This window comes from Alexandromys fortis, unplaced genomic scaffold, assembly GCF_014885135.2.
Source record: "Alexandromys fortis isolate MF-2015 unplaced genomic scaffold, M_Fortis_MF-2015_v1.1 scaffold_8_9099976_23576923, whole genome shotgun sequence".
NCBI classification, from domain to species: Eukaryota; Metazoa; Chordata; class Mammalia; order Rodentia; family Cricetidae; genus Alexandromys; species Alexandromys fortis.
The window spans coordinates 10,297,177-10,315,378 of record NW_026067899.1 but is presented as its reverse complement, the minus strand read 5'-3'; the positions used below and the strand labels follow the sequence as shown (position 1 = coordinate 10,315,378).

The window sequence follows — 18,202 nt, the reverse complement described above, 5'->3', positions numbered from 1 at the left end:
CATTTATTTACCCATTCACTAGCTGCTGAGGATTTTGCTTTGCTAAGCTCTTGGCAGTTTTGACTAGAACTGTTCTGAGCATCTGAGTGTGAATCTTGGTGTGAACACGCATGCTGTCCAAGTATGCTTCCTGGATCATGCGTTAAACATGCCGACGCGTGTTTAACTCTGATAGAAACCACCAAATAGTTTCACAGTTGACATTATCCTTTGACCTTTCTCACCCACACTGGTACCGGCTACTATCATTTCACATATTTATCAACACTTAATATTGTTGGCTCTTAGCTTGAATCATTCAAGTATGTTGGAAGAGGGTGTGCCTGTGGTTTTCTAATAATCATTGGTATTTATTTATTTATTTATTTATTTATTTATTTATTTGTTATTTGCCACTCTTTGGCAAAGCATCTATCTGCTCAGAGCTTTGACTTATTTAAAATTTGGGGTTTGTCTTTTATTGTTGGTTCCTAATCAGTCTCTTTGTTTTAAGATAAACTCTTGTTTCAGTGAATCCTTCAACAAATTTATCTTGTAAATATTTTCTCTTAGCAATGGAAAAGGACTATCACCTATTTCACAGAGTGGTAAGAAGGAAATTGTGTCAGATGCAAAGGTCCCGAAAGCTAACAACTACATAGGAAATGTGAGTTATCGTCTGCTAGTTCTGTCTAACCAATAGAATTCAAATCTGCTAGAACGTTGAGGATGATGTACACGAGAGAAGTCTATAGAAGAGAGCATCTTGGAGGGAATCAGTTCAGGTAGTAGATGGACTATATGGAAAACCGAATAGGATTTAAAAGTGATCAGTACGGACTTAATCAAGGACAGAGCATCCCTTCAGGGCACTGGAAGATGAGGGAAGAGAGAAGGCAGCAACCAAGAGTGAGGCAATGAGCACATTGGGTAAACATGCCGCTGACAGAGGGTTGCTTGGGTTTGAAGACTATCTCTTGTCACTTACAAGCTATGTGATTATGGGCAAGCTATTGGGCTTCCCTACAGCAGAGCAGAGAGCGAGGCAAGGCAAGGCCCCAGGGGAAGTAATAAGACGTGAGCTGGGGGGAGAATACTCTTCAGATTTGCAACAAATAAAACAGAACAAGAGCAAAGACCGCAGGAATCTTGCCAGATGTGTCAACTCAGATGATGCTTACAGTTTTAGCAAGGTGTAATGTTAAAGCTTTTTTCCCAGAAAGAGAAAAGAAAGGGCAAGGCTATGAGCTCTGTTCTAGTTCTCATTGCTGCAGCAAACACCTGACATAAACAACTGTGGCAAGGAAGGGTATACTTCCTTTTCAGAGGCTTTGATCCAGAGGTGGTCAGATCCATTCAGATGGGCACAGTGTGGCAGACAGTAGGACAGTAGAAATGGGCCACAGAGTAGATATCCATTTAGTAGCGGGGCCACAGGGGCTACTTAAAACACACCGTGACCAGGAAGCAGACGGGGAGGGGGAGAGGGAGAACAAGGAAAAGGCAAAAGACAGCAAAGGGTCAGTGTGAGCCATTTACAAAACATGCCCCCAAAGCCCAGGGAACAACGTCCTCCAATACAGTTCCATTTGGGTTTTAAATGTATAAATAAATAACCCATCAATGAAGGCAGGGTCTTCACTGCCTAACCTTTTCCCTAAAGCCTCTCATTTGGCAATTAAGCCCCAAGTACATGAGTCTGTGGGGGATATTTCATAGTGAGGTCATACTTGGGGGGGGGGGCGTAAAGAAAATGATGAATGCCAGAACAGCTCAACTATCCACTTGGCATGACCGGCATTGGCAAAAACAGCATAAAAAGAGTTTGGACCACACAGATTAGGAACTGCATCCACAAACAGGTTTGGTGGCTTGCTCTAAAGACACTTAGGAGGCTGGAGAAGAAAAGGGTTAAAAGCAGAACACTGCTGGCCAAGAGCAGCCTGGGGTTGCCCGAAACAGCAAATATCTAAAAAATGTCAGATGAATACATTGTTCAAATGGTCAGCTGTTTAATATACAGGCATAGTACGGGTAGCCTGAACTTAAAGGAAGATATATATTGATGAGCATTTAAGTAGGAAAAACAATGGGACTTATCTTTAAGTGGGATTTTTTTTTAAAGAGACTATCAAGGTGGATCAGACAGAGTGAAATAGAAAAGCTAAAAATATATATTGGATATATGACATGTGTTGATAGCCAAATGAAAACTGAGCTGAATGGGAGGATGGATGGATGGAGTGATGTCAAATGGAAATTCTCTCAATTGTTGGGGGGAATTTTAGAGCTGAGGTTTTCAAGGTAGAGAATGTGGAGGCTGCGTACGTGAGCTCATGAGAACCACAGAATGGAAGTGGAAGATATAACACATTTGTTGATGAAGAGAGGACTGGGGTAATTTTAAGAGGGGGAATACTGAGGGTGGACAGTGAAGATGCTTACACATACAGGGGAAGACTGAAATATAGGTCTGCTGCAGAAATTTCTCAGTTATACTATTTGGCTAAACAACACTGAAAATAGTTGACAGGTCTTTATTTAGCCTAATAACTTCTTGGCCATGTCTTATAGTTAATTTTGAATGCATTACTGATTTGTCTTCTATAGCTGATGTCCTCTCCATATTCAGAGTGTCTATACACCGTGCTCAAAAAACAAAACAAACAAACAAACAAGCAAAAAAAAAAAAAAACCCAAAACAAGAAAGAGCCTGGCTGAAGCACCTGCTGGCTCAGTCTCAGACATTACCAAGCCCTCTGTGATACTGCTAGTGACTAGCTGCCTTTGCCTAGGACAGAACCGCTAGACTGGGGGAACTGGAAGATACAACTCTTCCTCTCACTTCCTGTGAGGTCATTTTAAGGTGTCACAAGAGTGGGAGCAGAGCTTACACCACTGCAGGGCTTTAACGACATACCTTGACTTTTGATCAAGGTGCTGATACATACATTTTTATTAATTTACACTCTGACCCAAAAGGTTCTTTACAACATGCACAGACTTGTAGAGGCCCCTCTGTGTCAAGTCACTGGAGGATCTAGGAGGATCTGTCTTCCCTTCTGCTCCTCTACTTCTAAACTGTTAGGTCACATTATATCTGGAAAACACCCAATCTTCACAATTCTGCTGAAGTTTCTGCTACACCATTTACCATGTTGAAAAAAAATTAATCTCAGTTGTATCTACCTCCAAGCTTTTAACATTCGTTTAGACTTATTTCTGCTCTTTCTATAAAAACAGGTAAATATTGCCAGCTAAAATCCTCATTCCAAGAAATCCGCAGCACACACACAAATAACTGAAAGGTTGAGGTATCTTGTATTGATAATTTGAGTTTCAAAAAGAGATTCTGAAAAAAAGATGTCTTACCACTTATGTGGTCCAGACTGACTGTCTCCATCCAATACATTCATTGGATCATTGCTTAACTTTCCACTTTGCTTCTCTGGTGAAGTCACGTATCATATGTCCAAAATGGCTAGGAGGAATCATGGGGTTTATGCATATAAATACAGCATTGCTTTTTTTAAAAAAAAGGACAGAATATGTTCAAGAACTATTTATATGCTGGGCAGGCTTAGACTCTGTATATATTACGTGTACAGAAAATAATCTATTATGAGCATATCTTGTGTTGGGTGCCAAGCTACATGACCTTTTGATACTGATGTCATGCCTATTCACATTAATAGGAGTTAAAGATACTGAGAGAACCAAAAGCTGATGCCAAGAATGCATGGAATGGTTTCCATGGAACATAATGGCACGATTGTCTTATAGAACAAAATTGAAAAGAGCTAGAGAACGGGAAAGGGTGTGGTGTCTATAAAAATGAAAAAGTTTATTCATGGATTCAAATTTATGCCTAAAATGAATTGGATGCAATATTTTATTCTCAGTTTTCAGGCAAAAGTTAGAAACTAGTTAAATAGTGATAGGATTTTCAGAGAAATCTGGCAAACTAACTCTCTGGGAATTTTCTTCTCCTCCACCTCAAATATTCCTACCAGTAGCTCTTCATTCTTCTCTGGGAAACGAAAGAATAACTCACTTGTTTTCAATGCAACCCTTTTGAAAAGTTTCCTACCACTGTCCTCTTTAGGATGCCATGAAGACACTTCATATTCCCTTAGAGTCCTGTCACTTCCCCCGCACATCTGGAAGGTCTTGTTGCTTGTGTCTATTTACCATGAAGAACCTAACATGGATACCAAGCAACTGAAAAACAAACCCTTGTCCAAATGATAGTCTAAAACATGTGCTTTGTCTTCTCGTCAGATAGGTCACTTGTTCCTTGTGTTCTGTAACCATAATTAAATCCCTCATTGTAGATTTGTGAGCATGGCAAGCCAGCAAGTGGCTTTAGCATTACTGTGGTGGGGAGGATCCTGGCCATCTAGAGGCTGTCCAATAACCTTAGCATCCACCTAGAGGCTGTCCAATGGCTTTAGAGTCCATCTAGAGGCTGTCCAATAGCCTTGGGGTCCATCTAGAAGTTGTCCAATGGCCTTAGGGTCCATCTAGAGGCTGTCCAATGGCCTTAGGATCCATCTAGAGGCTGTCCAGTGGCCTTATGATCCATCTAGAGGCTGTCCAATGGCCTTACGGTCCATCTAGAGACTGTCCAATAGCGTTGAGGTCCATCTAGAAGCTGTCCAATAGCCTTAGGGTCCATCTAGAGGCTGCCCAATGGCCTTAGTGCCATTTCCAAGAACCAGTTTCTGTGCGAAGTTCCAGCCAAAGTGTCCTTCTATGGCAACCTTCAGATCATTCTATAGTTTAGTTTCATAATTACTAGCTTGGAACGTTTTCTTATGGTGTCTTCCCTACTATGTTTAAATAGCTCTTTTTTTTACTCTTTTCTAAAAATTACATAGAATCTGTTTTTATTATTTCCTGAGGGGACTGGCTTCCTGCCTGAATTTGTCGTTTCTTCTTCTGCAGAGCAATATTTTCATGCTTAAACCTTCCCCAACCTTTACCCCAGATCTCTGTGGGATCATTTAGTCGGGCCAGTATTACATTTTAGAATGTTGTTTACTGGACTCACGATCATCTTAAGGCTCCGTTTCCTGTACTCCTGAGTTCAATGGAACTATTGCTTCTTGGTAGCTCCATCTTTCCTTTGATTGCTGCGCCCCTTTGTTTTGCTGTCGTCCACTTTCAATTCGCTGCACCTGAAAAGAAGTACCGTGGGAAGGGTTCTGAGACTTGACAAGTTTGAAATGTCTTTCATTTTGTTCTCACTTCTGATTGAGAGCTTGGCTGAGTGTAGATATCCAGGTTGAAAAAAAAAAGATTCCCTTAGAACCTCCTAACATGATAAGAAGACTATATCTCCATATCACTAACATTATACTCAGTGTTTAAAGGCTGCCTCTGTTCAGACAGGAACTGATGTTTAGCCAGAGAAATTAAGCAAGAAGATGAAATAAAGCCACACCAAAGACAAAGGGAGAACTACCTTCACTCTTTACACAGGACTTGATCTTACACACAGGGGATCCTAAAAATATTCCTCAAAATGATTAAACCTGCAGAGGGAATTTAGCAAAATTATGGGATATGAAATCAATATACAAAGTTCAGTCCTATCCATTGCCAAGGAACAATCCAAAATGAAAATGAGGAGAACAGTCTGTTTCTAACAGTAGCCAAAGAATACATCACATTTTTCTATTTCTTTATTTTTTACTTTTGCCTTTTATTTTGCGTTTGTAATATAATTCCATAGTTTCCCTCTTCCTTTCCTCCTGCTGAACCCTCCCATACACCCCTTTTTTGGCCAATTTCAAATTCATGGTCTCTTTTATTTTTATGATCTGCTGTGACACACACATGTAATTATATACATATATTTTTACTAACTATAACATGCTCAGTCTGTAAAATGTTACATGTATGTATATTTTCAGGGCTGACCATCTGATATTAGATAACTAATTGTGCTCTTCCCTGGGGAGGACTATTTCTCCCACTTTCAGAATTTCTTCGCTGTCTGCCGTTCTTTATACAGAGTTGAGGTTTTATGCTCCCCCACCCCCATTATCTTTGGCATGTCTATTGTCCTTGTTCAGCTCATGTTTAAAGAGTTATGTTGATGGGTCTTTATGGGTGTAGCTCTGACATTACTAGAAGACACAGCTTCAGAGTAAATTTCCTGATCTTGGCTTCTACAATCTCCTGCTCCCTCTCCTGTAACATTTCCTGAGCCTTAGGAGAGACAGCATCTTGTAGGTATATCCGTGGAACTGGGCTCTACAGCTCTACATTGTGATCAGCTGTAGTTTTTTGGAATACTCCCTACTGCAAAGAAAAGTTTCCTTTGTGAGGGGTGAGGTCTACATTTATCTATGAATAGAAAAAAGTTATTTAGAATGTAGTTAGTGATTATGTTATTTTAATAAACTGGAGGCTGTGGAATAAATGGAGTTGAGGAAGGTTAAAGAATTATGCACTGAAAACTGCAGAAACATTGCTGAAAAAATTAAAGGTCACCAAACAAATGAAAACATATACATGAATGGATTAGGTTTGATATTGGTAAGGTATCAGTACCCAAAGCAATTGATGGAGCCAGTGCAATGTGCATGAAATGCAGTGTGCATCAAAAGCAGTGTGCATCAAACACAATGTGCATCAAAAGCAGTGTGCATCAAACACAATGTGCATCAGATGCAGTGTGCATCAAAGCTCGCAAGAGGCCATTTCTCAGATTCGCTCAAATTGACAAGCCTAAAAACAGAAATCTAAACCAATAATGAAAAAAAAATCCACCAAAATTGGATGTCTTACACTTTCCATTTTCAAAGCTTATACAGAATGATAGTCATCAAGTCAGCACAATGATGAGTAAGTTATTGGTGAATTATAATTATGAGCTCAAGCCAAAACTCATCTCTCTCTGGGCCAATTGATTGCAGTACCGAGACCATTTCCTAAGAAAGAAGACCTTCAATAATTCTTTGAAACAACTGGGTATCTGTTTGCAAGAGAACGAACTTGCACTCTTAATTTCCTTCACATATAAAACTTAATTCAAAACACACTAAAGACCCAGATAAAAGATAAAAGTATATAACTCTCAGGAGAAACCTGAGCCAAACCGTGACTCTCTGCGCCTCTTAGACAAAGCACTGGAAGTACAAGTAACCAAAGAAAAACAAATTGGGTTTCATCAAAATCAAAAGGTTTAACTCCTCCAAGCATGCTATCAAGAGAATGAAAAACAACTCTTGGAATGGCATATTTTAAAATCATGTCTCTGGTAAAGGTCTGAAAATATAAAAATCTCTTGTAAATCAACAATTAAAAGACGATTCTAAGTCTAAAGACAGATAAATACAATATAGCTTTGAATGCACATTTACTCAAAGAACATATTCTGGTTTCCAAGAAGTGCACGAAAAGGTGTTCAATGTAATTAGTGTAATTAGAACAAGCTTATGGTGAGATACTACCTCACACCTAGGGGGACTCCCAAGGGGAAGGAGAAGAGAAAAAGAAAAAGGAAAAAATGGCAAGGACAAGAGAAAGTATGAACTTTCACACACTACCATGGTGAAGTTTATTCATTTATTTTATTTTTGGTAAATATACAGTTTTGATAAAAAAATAAAAGTATTTTATTGTATTTTACATGTATAGATTGTTTTTGCCTGTGTGTATGCATGTATATGTATGCAATATCTGTATGCTTGGGGGCCTTAGTGGTTAAGTAGAGAACATAGGATCACCTAAAACGGTTGTTACAGGTTGACCCACCATGTGGTCGCGGGGAACCAAATCTGGGTCCTTTGTGTTTACAGCTCTAAAGGTCGCAGGATCTGAGAAAATGAAATTGATAAATGAGCCAGACTAAAGTCTCATGTAATAGCAAACTTTATTGAGAGCATCGGACAATGTATAGCTTGGGGGTTAAGAGGAATCACATGAGCAACATGTACAATCACAAGGACAAGCCACACATAGCAAAAAACACGTTTTCCCACAGAGGCAGACAAACCAATAGCAATAGCCGTTTGTAATGAATAATCTGAAGTAAACCCACTCCTATCTGCTACCCCTGGGAGGGGCATGAAAACGCATTCCAAGAATAATTTCATGCTTTTGAAGAAACTGAGGTCACAAGAGACACTTGTCTTGTTTTCTTGAAGTTTTCTCACAAGCACTCAGATTTCTCCTCACAGGACTCCATTCCTGGACCATGTTCTGGGGACACTGCAAGACAAGAAGTGCCGTTAACCCCTGAGCCATCTCTCCAGCCCCTATCCTGTGTTTATCTTAAAAACAGGAACAAAAGAAATCGAGGTAAGATGAAGGCTGGTGCGGTTCAGGTGGTTGGTTGAACTTCACAGTTCGTTGAGGCTTTACCACAGCATAAAAACAGCATAGGGGTGGCCTTGGATGTGTTGTGAAGACATTCTTTACACTTGTAATGGGCTTTATTTGAAGCTTTACTTTAGGAAAAAGACGTTACTCTCAACAATCGGGGTGGCCTTTCTAAAGCCAGCAGAAAGGCTTTGAGAGAAAAAAGGGAGTCGACCCCAAGACCGTAGCATCTATGACTCCTGCTGCATCTTCCAGTCTATAGGTCCTGTCTTCAAATGCTAGACTTGCTGTTTGATACAATGTGTGCCAATTTCAAACTATCTATTCACACATTTACATCTATCTATCTATCTATCTATCTATCTATCTATCTATCTATCTATCATCTATCATCTATCTATCTATCTATCTATCTATCTATCTATCTATCTATCCATCCATCATCTATCATCTATCTAATTTTTAATTACTTCTTGACTTTTTAGCGAAGATCAAGTGTACTTTTTTATTGTGCTTTATATGTGTGAGTATGTGTGAGTATGTGTGAGTATGTGTGAGTATGTGTGAGTGAGTGTGTATCACATGTGTAGAGGTCAGAAAACAGCTTGCAGGAATCAGTTCTCTCCTTCCACCATGTGAGTTTGGGGATCAAATTCTGCTTATCAAGCTTGGTACAAAGCATCTTTTATCCACTGAGCCTCCACGCTGACCTCTACCTATTGCCTGTCTATCTCCATCATTGGTACTTGCATACATGTATGAGTGTGCATGTTTGAGTCTCTATCGTATGTTTATGCATGCGTGTATATGTGGTATGTGCAACTCTATCATCTATGTATGTATCAAAAACATCTATATGTGTATTGTACATATCTATTCTTCTGTCTCTATCATCTGTATACCTATATATCTATGAGTGTTTCTGTGTATCCATATATTTTTCTGTCATCTATACATCCTGCATCTTCTATGGATTCTGCTTTTCCTGGAAAATCTGGATTGATACAACACTGTAAAAAATATCCTTTTAACCAACTGAAGGCCATTTTTCTAACCTTATCTTAAGAGTTGCTGATGAGAATCATGGTACCTGCCTGGTGTTCAGACCTCTGTTGTCTCTTCATCTCTTTGGAAGCCTTTGGAATTATATTTGGTTCAGAAGTTAGGCTACAGCTCTCTGGGTTTCGGTCCTCCTCAGGTCAGCCGTTTTACTATATGAAGACACACTTCTTCTTTTGGTTCTGGAAGGTAGTTAAACAGTTCCTTTTGTTATCTTCACTCCACTGCTTTCTAAGTTTTCTAAGTTTTCTGTGCTGTTAGATGGGTGTGGCCTTTTTTACGCTCTGCTATGTGGCCCTGCTCTCTGTGTTCTGCATTTTTAGAAAGAAGTTGCTTGGTTTATCCTTCTATTTGGGGTGAAGATTTTTGAAGTTACATTTGAAAATTTCAAGAACTCATATATCTTGCAATCATTCTTTTTCTTATTATAAAATTCTAATCTTCTCTAGAACTTTGAATAAAATATTGTCTGTTGGAGTTACCTTTTCCTTCAAGGCCCAGTTCTCTGTCTACAGTGACAGAGAGCATGAAGCAGTGGTCTGACAGGTAAGAGTTCAGATCTTACTGTTAATGTAGATGGACAACAGTGTGACTTGGGCAGGCAGCTTGTGCACCTCTGCCTCCATCTCGGGAAGCATAATACTTGTGCTCAGCTGGCAAACATGGAGAGAGCCTTATGAGCACAATTAGCCAACACCTAGGGAGGCCCCAGTAAAGGAAAGATGTAATTAGTAGCTGTTCCTTAGTGCTGCAAGCTTTACTCCTAAGACTCACGGATCCTTGCTGCTGTCGGCACCCAAGAGTCCACAGCTTCTCCTGGGTTCCACTATCTACCCTTTTCCTGTCTGTGGTGGCCCCTTCCATGTGGACTCAAGGCTCTTTCTCTTTGCCCTCTTCCATTTATCTGGAGACACCCTTAAATCAATTTTTCATTTTCCAGAGATTTGGAGAAATCACTTATTAACGAGCTAAAAATCCCCCTAACCTGTCTCCTTCCTAGGAAATTATACTTTCTTTTTTATTTTTTTAAATCCTCCATTTCTATTTTAACGTTTTTCAAGATGGTAAAGAGAAAAATCCATGTGTTCAGGTACCATTTTGAACCCAAATTCCCAAAATAGAGAATTTTTTGCAACCTGAGTTCTAGTTCAATTTCTAAATTGAAATATTTTATTGATATCACATGTAAGCTCATAACCTTTCTAGAAAGCCTATTGCTAGTCTTTATATAGTTTTATTAGTCTCAATATCATTAGATCAGTGTCCTTTAGTTTCTCGTGTGTGTGTGTGTGTGTGTGTGTGTGTGTGTGCCCGCGTGCACATCAGCAGAGGACACCCCCACATCTATCTTGGTCAAGTTCTTCTACCTTCTTTGGGAAAATGTCTCCTTACCGTTGGTCATCTGTTGTTTGATTAGCTCATGCCATGGTCCACAAGCTTCGAAGGGCTGGTTGTTCTGTCTTTGCCTCTCTCCCATCTCGCCACAGGAGCACTCAAATTCCACATGGCACACGATGTCACCCTGGTTTGTGTGGCTTCTAGGGAATTCCAATTCAGGTCCTCACACTTGCATGACAAGAGCTTTATCCATCATCTACCCAGTCCCCCATCTCCCCCTTTTTTGGAAAGCAAATTAATTTTTATCATTTATTTTAAAATCACACTTAGGGTAGAGAAATTGCATTCTAAGGAAAGCTTTATATAAAATAAGCCGTCATCCCTACACACTGGGATAATTAGTCATGGCCTCCAGCTTTTTGAATCGTCATATTCTCTTTTTCAGTTCTGAGTCTACTCAGTTCTCACCGATTCTGCAATACTAAAACCCCACATTGCACCTGACAAGGCTCTCCTGACTGCAATGCTATATTTTGCTCTTACTTTCAATACTAACAATTATTATATCAAGAATTTTTAAGGTATAAAAACCAATAAGTCTAATGCCTCTTTATCTTTTTTAATAATGAAGAAAATAAATTTAAAAATAACTTAAATAGCTATCTCTGTGTGTGGTTTGTTTGTTTCTTCTTGCAAATTGTTCAGTTTTGTAGTGTCCACTCTTAAAATTCTTTTGCTCTCCCTTGTACTTTGCTTTCATTGGGAACATTGTATATACTAGGCACCATTCTAAGCACTGGTTATACAAGACTAAATAAATGGACCAGTCAATTCCATGCAGAGTTTATACGTTGGTAAGGGGGCAGATATATAATAAAATAAAGTATATACTAGGTCAGATGGTGAAATGCTTTGGGGGAGAATAAAGCGGACAAGAGTGGATGTGCTTGAGAGTGAGCTCTTGCTTTATCTGAGCTAAGATCTTCCAGGAAGAGGACTAGCCAGGACACAGGAAGGCCTTGAGGTAGAAGCCTGCTTCCCTTCCTCATTAAGGAATTAGAAGAAGGACAGGGGCAGTAGACAGGAGCAAATAAGGAGTGTATACAAAGGAACCATTGGGTATGTGCTGTCTTTGGGTACCAAACAGATCATGTTAAGTGCTTAGAGATGAACCATTGCAATAGCTTTGACTTTTACTATGAAAGAAAATGGAATGTAATTGGGAGGATATAAACAGAAATGGCATGCTATAACTTATACTTTAAAAGGAATTCTCTGGCGGTTGTGTGGAAAGTAATCTGCAGGAGACAAAGGCATCAGCTAAGACATCATTCAGTAGGTTTAGACTATGGTGGCTGAGCCAGACTAATCATTGGAAATATGGTTAGAAGTGGCCAGATTCTGGATTTGTTTTGTATCTGTATTTATTATTATCATTTTTTTGATAAATGGTCCAATGTAACATAGACTGACTTCATATCACTATCAGGCCAAGGATCACAGCTACATTAAAGAGAGCATTATCAAGCCGTCCATCCATTCCTCTGTCCACTGCCCTGTAATCTGTCTACCATTTATTCAATTCATCAATGAATATTCATCCTATTGAAAATTATAATTTTAAATCACTTTTGTCATGTTATTTGTTTAAGACTTATTTATCTTTAGTTTATGTGTATGTTTCTGTGCCTGGGTGTAGAGGCGCCATGTGCATCTACCTATTCTACCCACAGAGGTCAGAAGTGGGCTTTTGATCCACTGGAAAACAAGTTACAGGTGGTTACTGTCTCAGTCCTGCCGGTTTATCTGGTCCATGATTGAAAGAAGGAGTGTGGATTGAGGAAAAAATAGATGAGAGACTGAAGATAAAGTCAGAAGGGCATTCCAGTGAATACTGAATCCGCTTCATGTTTATTTCTAATAGCCTTTTTATACACCAATCCAGAAAGGAGGGGAAAGGTGAAAGGCTTTTTTGACCCAGATACAAAGAACCCAAAAAGTAGTTACCTTTTTAGTATCCAAAACATCAAATAAACACACCCTAGGTCAAAACATCCTGTTTCTTTGACCCTCTAGGAACAATAATACACTCAAACTCTCTGACCTTAGGTCAAGATGGAGCCAAACCACTCTGATGGATGGCCGCAGGTTATAAGCTTCTGGATGTGGGTGCTGGGAACTGAACCCAGGTACTTTGCCTGAACAGCAAGTGTTCTTCACTGCCGAGCCTTCTCTCTATTCCCACAGATTGTTTTGATGCTGTGTTTTGTAAGCATGTATGTGTATGCCCTCATACTGCTGAGAAGACGTGGAGGTCAGAGGACAACATACAGGAGTTAGTTCTCGCCTTTCACCACATGGGTCCATGGAATTAGAGTCAAGTTGCTAGGCTTAGGTATGAGCACTTTAACCCACTGCGACACCTTGCTGGCTACTGTTACACACTGTAGATCTTAGAGTTTGAATTTGGGAATGTTTGTATACTTTCTGTACAGAGAATACTTGAGATAACATAGAGACTGAATGTTTCTTGGGCTTTGTAAAAGCCCCGGGACCTGACACTTCTCTCAAAGGTAAGGCTTTGATAATCTTTCATTTATCTCTCATCACTTCCTGAGCTGTTGTTGGCTATTTGCATTTTTTTCTAGACAGTAGTCCACTTCTTTGAGACATAGCAATTAATTGCTTTGGGTGGTATGTAGCATCATAATTTTAATATTTCTCTTTTTTCATGTCTGTATCTTCATTATTTTACTATCTTTATACATTTGTGTTTTGTCCTCTTTTTATTTATTTGGCTAGTTAGTAGGATCACCATGATTTTTTGTTTATATTGAAAATATCTTTTCTTTTTATTGAAAACAAATTCTTTTCTCATACAATACATCCTGATTATCATTTCCCCTCCCACCTCTCTTCCCAGTTCTCCTCCACCTCCCCTCCTGATTCATTCCCCTTCTGTCCCTCTTTAGAAAATAACAGGCTTCTAAAACATAAAAAGCAAACATGACAAAGTGAAATATAATAAGATAAATCAAAAATGCTCATATCAGAGTTTGACATGACAAACCAACAGGAGGAAAAGAGACTCAAGAGCATGCAAAAAAAGTCAGAGATCTACTTGCTCTCATAGTCTATATAGTAAGCTAATAGTTACAATATACAAGAGACTCAAGAGCATGCAAAAAAAGTCAGAGATCTACTTGCTCTCATAGTCTATATAGTAAGCTAATAGTTACAATATACACAGAGGACTGGTGTAGACCCATGTAGCCTCCATGCTTGTTTCTTCAGTCTCTGTAAGCTCATATGCACTTTCCTTAGATGGTTCAGAGGCTGCTTTCTCCTGTTGTTTTCCATTCCCTCTGAATCTTACAATCTTTCTGTCCACTCTTTCACAGGATCCACTGAGAGCTGAAGGGAGCTTTTTAGATTCTCCCTCCATATAATGCCTGGCTGTGAGTCTCTGCATCTGTTCCCACCTGCTGCTAGAGGAAGCCTCGCTGATGAAGACTAGACAAAGCACTGAAAAACGAATATAGGAGAATATCATTAGGATTAATTGTATTGATTTTCTAGACCAGTTGTGTTTGGTTTCACCCCAGGTCTTTGAGCTATATAGTCTCTCTCTGGTTCTTGGTTACCTAAGCAGTAACCATTAAATCAGACATTGATTGGCTACTCCCAAAAGTTATATTGCAGCACTGCCCTACCATATTTTGCAGGCAAGAAAGATTGTAGGTCAAAGGGTTGTGGCTGAGTTGATGTCCATGTTTCTCTTTTGGTAACCTGAGGAGTAAATTCCTGCAAATAAAGGACTAGAACATAGAGAACATATGGGTAAAGGCTTCATGCAGATAAACGTCTCCATGTTCAGTGAGATATGTGAATGTTGTCCTAGGCAACAGGATCTTGATGTCAGTTTGCAGAGAGCAACCATTTGTCTTAGCATCAGTCTGGGTTGTTTGGAGATTAGCATGGGACTTTTTAAACCAACAACTCATTTGAGCACAACCCAGTTCATCCCCTGGAAGTCTTGCACATGCCAGAGCTGGGGGTACCTGCTGTGGAGAGCTGCTAACAGGGAGTGGAACCAGCTCAAGTGAAAGAAGTGTGTTACAGTCAAAAAACCAAAAAACTGAAAAGAGTTGGAGATCTGAAGAACATTTTGCCATCAGACATGGAGATGCAGAGTTTGGAGTTTGCCCAGCTGGTTTTTGGTCTTGCTTTGGTTCAGTATTTCTTCACTATGTTCCCTTTTCTACATTTTGGAATGGTAATAAGTATGTGATATGTTTTTTGATTTTGATTTTATAGGGGCTTACAGTTAGATTGCATGACTCACGGTAGAGTCTTTGAACTTTAGACTTTTAAATAAATTTGAGACTGTTATAGACTGTGGAGACTTTTGAAGTTGGACTGAAAGCATTTTTTGCATTATGATATGGCTACAAGCCTGTGGAGTCCTGGAATGGAATGTGGTGGTTTGGAAGAAAATGGACCCCACAGGGAGAGACTTTATTATGATGGTGCGACTTGGCTGGAGTAGGTATAGCCTTGTTGGAACTATGTCACTGTTGGGGAAGGGTTTTGAGGTATCCTGTGCTCAAGCTATGCCCAGTGTTGCTGCCTGTGGATCAAGATAGAGAACTCCTGGGTCTTTCTCCAGCACATCTCTGCCTACATGCTGCCATTGTCACCTGCCATGAAGACAATAAACCTCTGAACTGTAAGCTAGCCCCAGTTAAATGTTTTCTTTTATAAGAACTTGTCACGGTCATGGTGCCTCTTCACAGCAGTAGCAATCTTAACTAAGACACACATTCAGTGTGTCTGGTTTTATATTGAGGTCTTTGATACACTTGGACTTGAGTTTTGAGCAGGGTGATAAATGTGGAATTAGTTGCATTCTCCTACACACAGACATTCAGTTTGGCCAGCACCATTTGTTGAAGACGCTGTCTGGGTTTTTTTTTTTTTTTTCCAGTATATATATATTTCTGGCTCCTCTCTCCCACCCAAATAAGGTGTCCAAATGTGTGTTTGGATTTATGTCTGGGTCTTCAGTTTGATTTCACTGATCAATGTGTCTGTTTTTATGTCAATAACACGTGGTTTTTATTACTATTGCTCTGTAGTACAGCCTGAAATCAGGGATGGTGATACCTCTGGAATTCCTTTTATTGTACAGGATTGTTTTATTATCCTTGGGTTTTTGTTTTTCCATATAAAGTTGAAAATTATCCTTTCAAAACCTGTAAAGAAATCGTGTTGGGATTTTGATGGGGATTGCATTGAATCTGCAGATTGCTTTTGGTAGGATGGCCAGTTTTACTTATGTTAATCTTACGGATGCATGAGCAAGGGAGATCTTTCCATTTTCTGATGTCTTCTTCAATTTATTTCTCCAAAGACCTGAAGTTTTTATTATAAGTTCTTTAATCTTGCTTTGTTAGAGTTACCCCAAGATATTTTATATTATTTGAGGCTATTGTAAAGGGTGTTGTTTCTCTGGTTTCCTTCTCAGTCCATTGATCATTTGTATATAGGAGGCTACTGTTTTTTTTTAATTAGTCTTGTATTCAGCCATTTTAATGAAAGTGTTTATCAAATGTAGGAGTTCCCTGGTGGAACTTTTAGGGTCAGTTGTGTATTACTATATCATCTGCAAATAGTGATACTTTGACTTCTCCCCTTCTAATTTGTATCCCCTTGATCTCCTTCACTTGTCTTATCATTCCAGCTAAAATTTCAAGTATTATATTGAATAAATATGGAAAGAGTGGACAGCCTTGTCTTGTTTCTGATTTTAGTGGAATTGCTTTTAGTTCTCTCCATTTAATTTGATGTTGGTTATGGGCTTGCTGTAAATGGTCTTTATTATGTTTAGGTATGTCCCTTGTGTCCCTAATCTCCTCAGGACTTTTATGATGAAGAGGTGTTGAATTTTGTCAAAGGCTTTTCCTGCTTCTAATGAGATGTTCTTTTATTTTTTTTCCTTTAGTTTGTTTGGCCGATGGATCACATTTACTGATTTTGTATATTGAACCATTCCTGCATCTTTGGGATGAAGCCTACTCAATCATGGTGGATGTAACCTTAGGATCACCATTTTAATGTAGGCTTCTAGTATGTAGCTCTTAAACTTATTTATTTCTCATTTTTATATTTTGCTGATCATTTATTTTAATTCCTTAAAATTACTTCTTAATTTATATCTTTGTTGCATTTATTTTGCTACTCTTTTCTAGCTCTTTGAAAGAAATACTTAGTTCATTTTGTTTCTTTGTGTTCTGAGTTTGCCTCAGAGGAGTGCATTGGCTGTGACTCACTGGTAATGACATCAGGTTCTCATTGCCGCTCTCTCCTTAACACCCAGACTTTCAGATTTGTCCCAAGAGACATCTGTTAATGACTTCTTCATAATCATCTGGGTTTTTTTTTTTTTTTAGTTTACACTGCTGAAATTAATTTCTGGTTGCAATGGCCTGTGGTCAGAGACACTGCTTTGCTTAATTTCTGCTTTCTTGGACTCCACTGAGGTTTTCTACTCTTGACGAATGATCAATTTTATGATTTTTTTTCACGAAGCTTTAAAATAGGAGTAGTATTTTTTTTAGTATCGTTTGCTGAATACTAAATTCCACTTATAGTCACAAATCAGTTTTTAAAAATTATGTTATTACTATTTCAATTTTGCAATTTTTGGTTAATATGTCAAGAATTAGAGACATACTTATATCACTCATGTTTCATAGTTTTATGTCTTAATGTCTTCAGTGATTTTGCAACTCACTTATACAAAGATTTTTGTTGTTATATGATAATCTCTTTATAGTACTTTTTGCCTCAAATTTTGTTTGACTGATATTAATCTTGCATTTACTGCTTTCTTCTGGTATTTTAATTTTTTCCTGATAGAGCTGCACAGATATGTAAGGCCTGGCCATCTGAGTGTATCATTGGATATTAGCTTAATTATAAGACAATGGGGACGTTAACGTTTGCAAATTTCCATTTTTGCTCTAATATCATATTACACTACATACACAATGCTTTGCATTGTCATCGTGTTATAGAATCTATATGTCCACATAATATGATTGCACACTCTTTCTTTGTGCTAATCACATTTCTCACCACTGTGATAGAATTCCCAGCAAAACAGCTTAGAGAAGGAAGGCCTGGTTTTGGCTCCTGGTTTCTCAAGTTTCCATCTCACATGATGAGGAAGACATGATGCATGCAGGCTTTGTGTCAAATAAAATAGCAATCACCAGTGATACGGTAAGAATCTTGTTAACAATTGGTCTATAGTTAGTTACTAGGGGATGGCAAACATTTGAAAGGGCTTAAATGTCTCCAGGATTGTTGTGTTGACTGTTCTGTCTCTAAAATTCACTCAGACACTTGCCTTCACATTCTGGCTCATGTGCTGCTCTGGGGGCTGACCTCCACGTACAATGTCCTCTACGCCATGTCTTGACTGGCC

The 18,202-nt window shown here is 38.9% G+C and overlaps 1 long non-coding RNA gene across 2 annotated transcripts in view; it reads left to right on the top strand.

The window, feature by feature from the left end:
* The window catches only part of LOC126488281 (uncharacterized), a 37,289-nt gene extending 20,840 nt beyond the window's left edge, over positions 1 to 16,449 (top strand). The window contains exons 3-4 of one of the 2 annotated variants that reach the window (XR_007588634.1): positions 8,172 to 8,292; positions 14,112 to 16,449. This is a non-coding gene — a long non-coding RNA (uncharacterized lncRNA). Of the gene's footprint in view, positions 1 to 8,157; positions 8,293 to 14,111 lie in introns of both variants that reach the window. The other variant, XR_007588631.1, reaches the window with a different exon arrangement.
* The last annotated feature ends 1,753 nt before the right edge of the window (positions 16,450 to 18,202 follow it).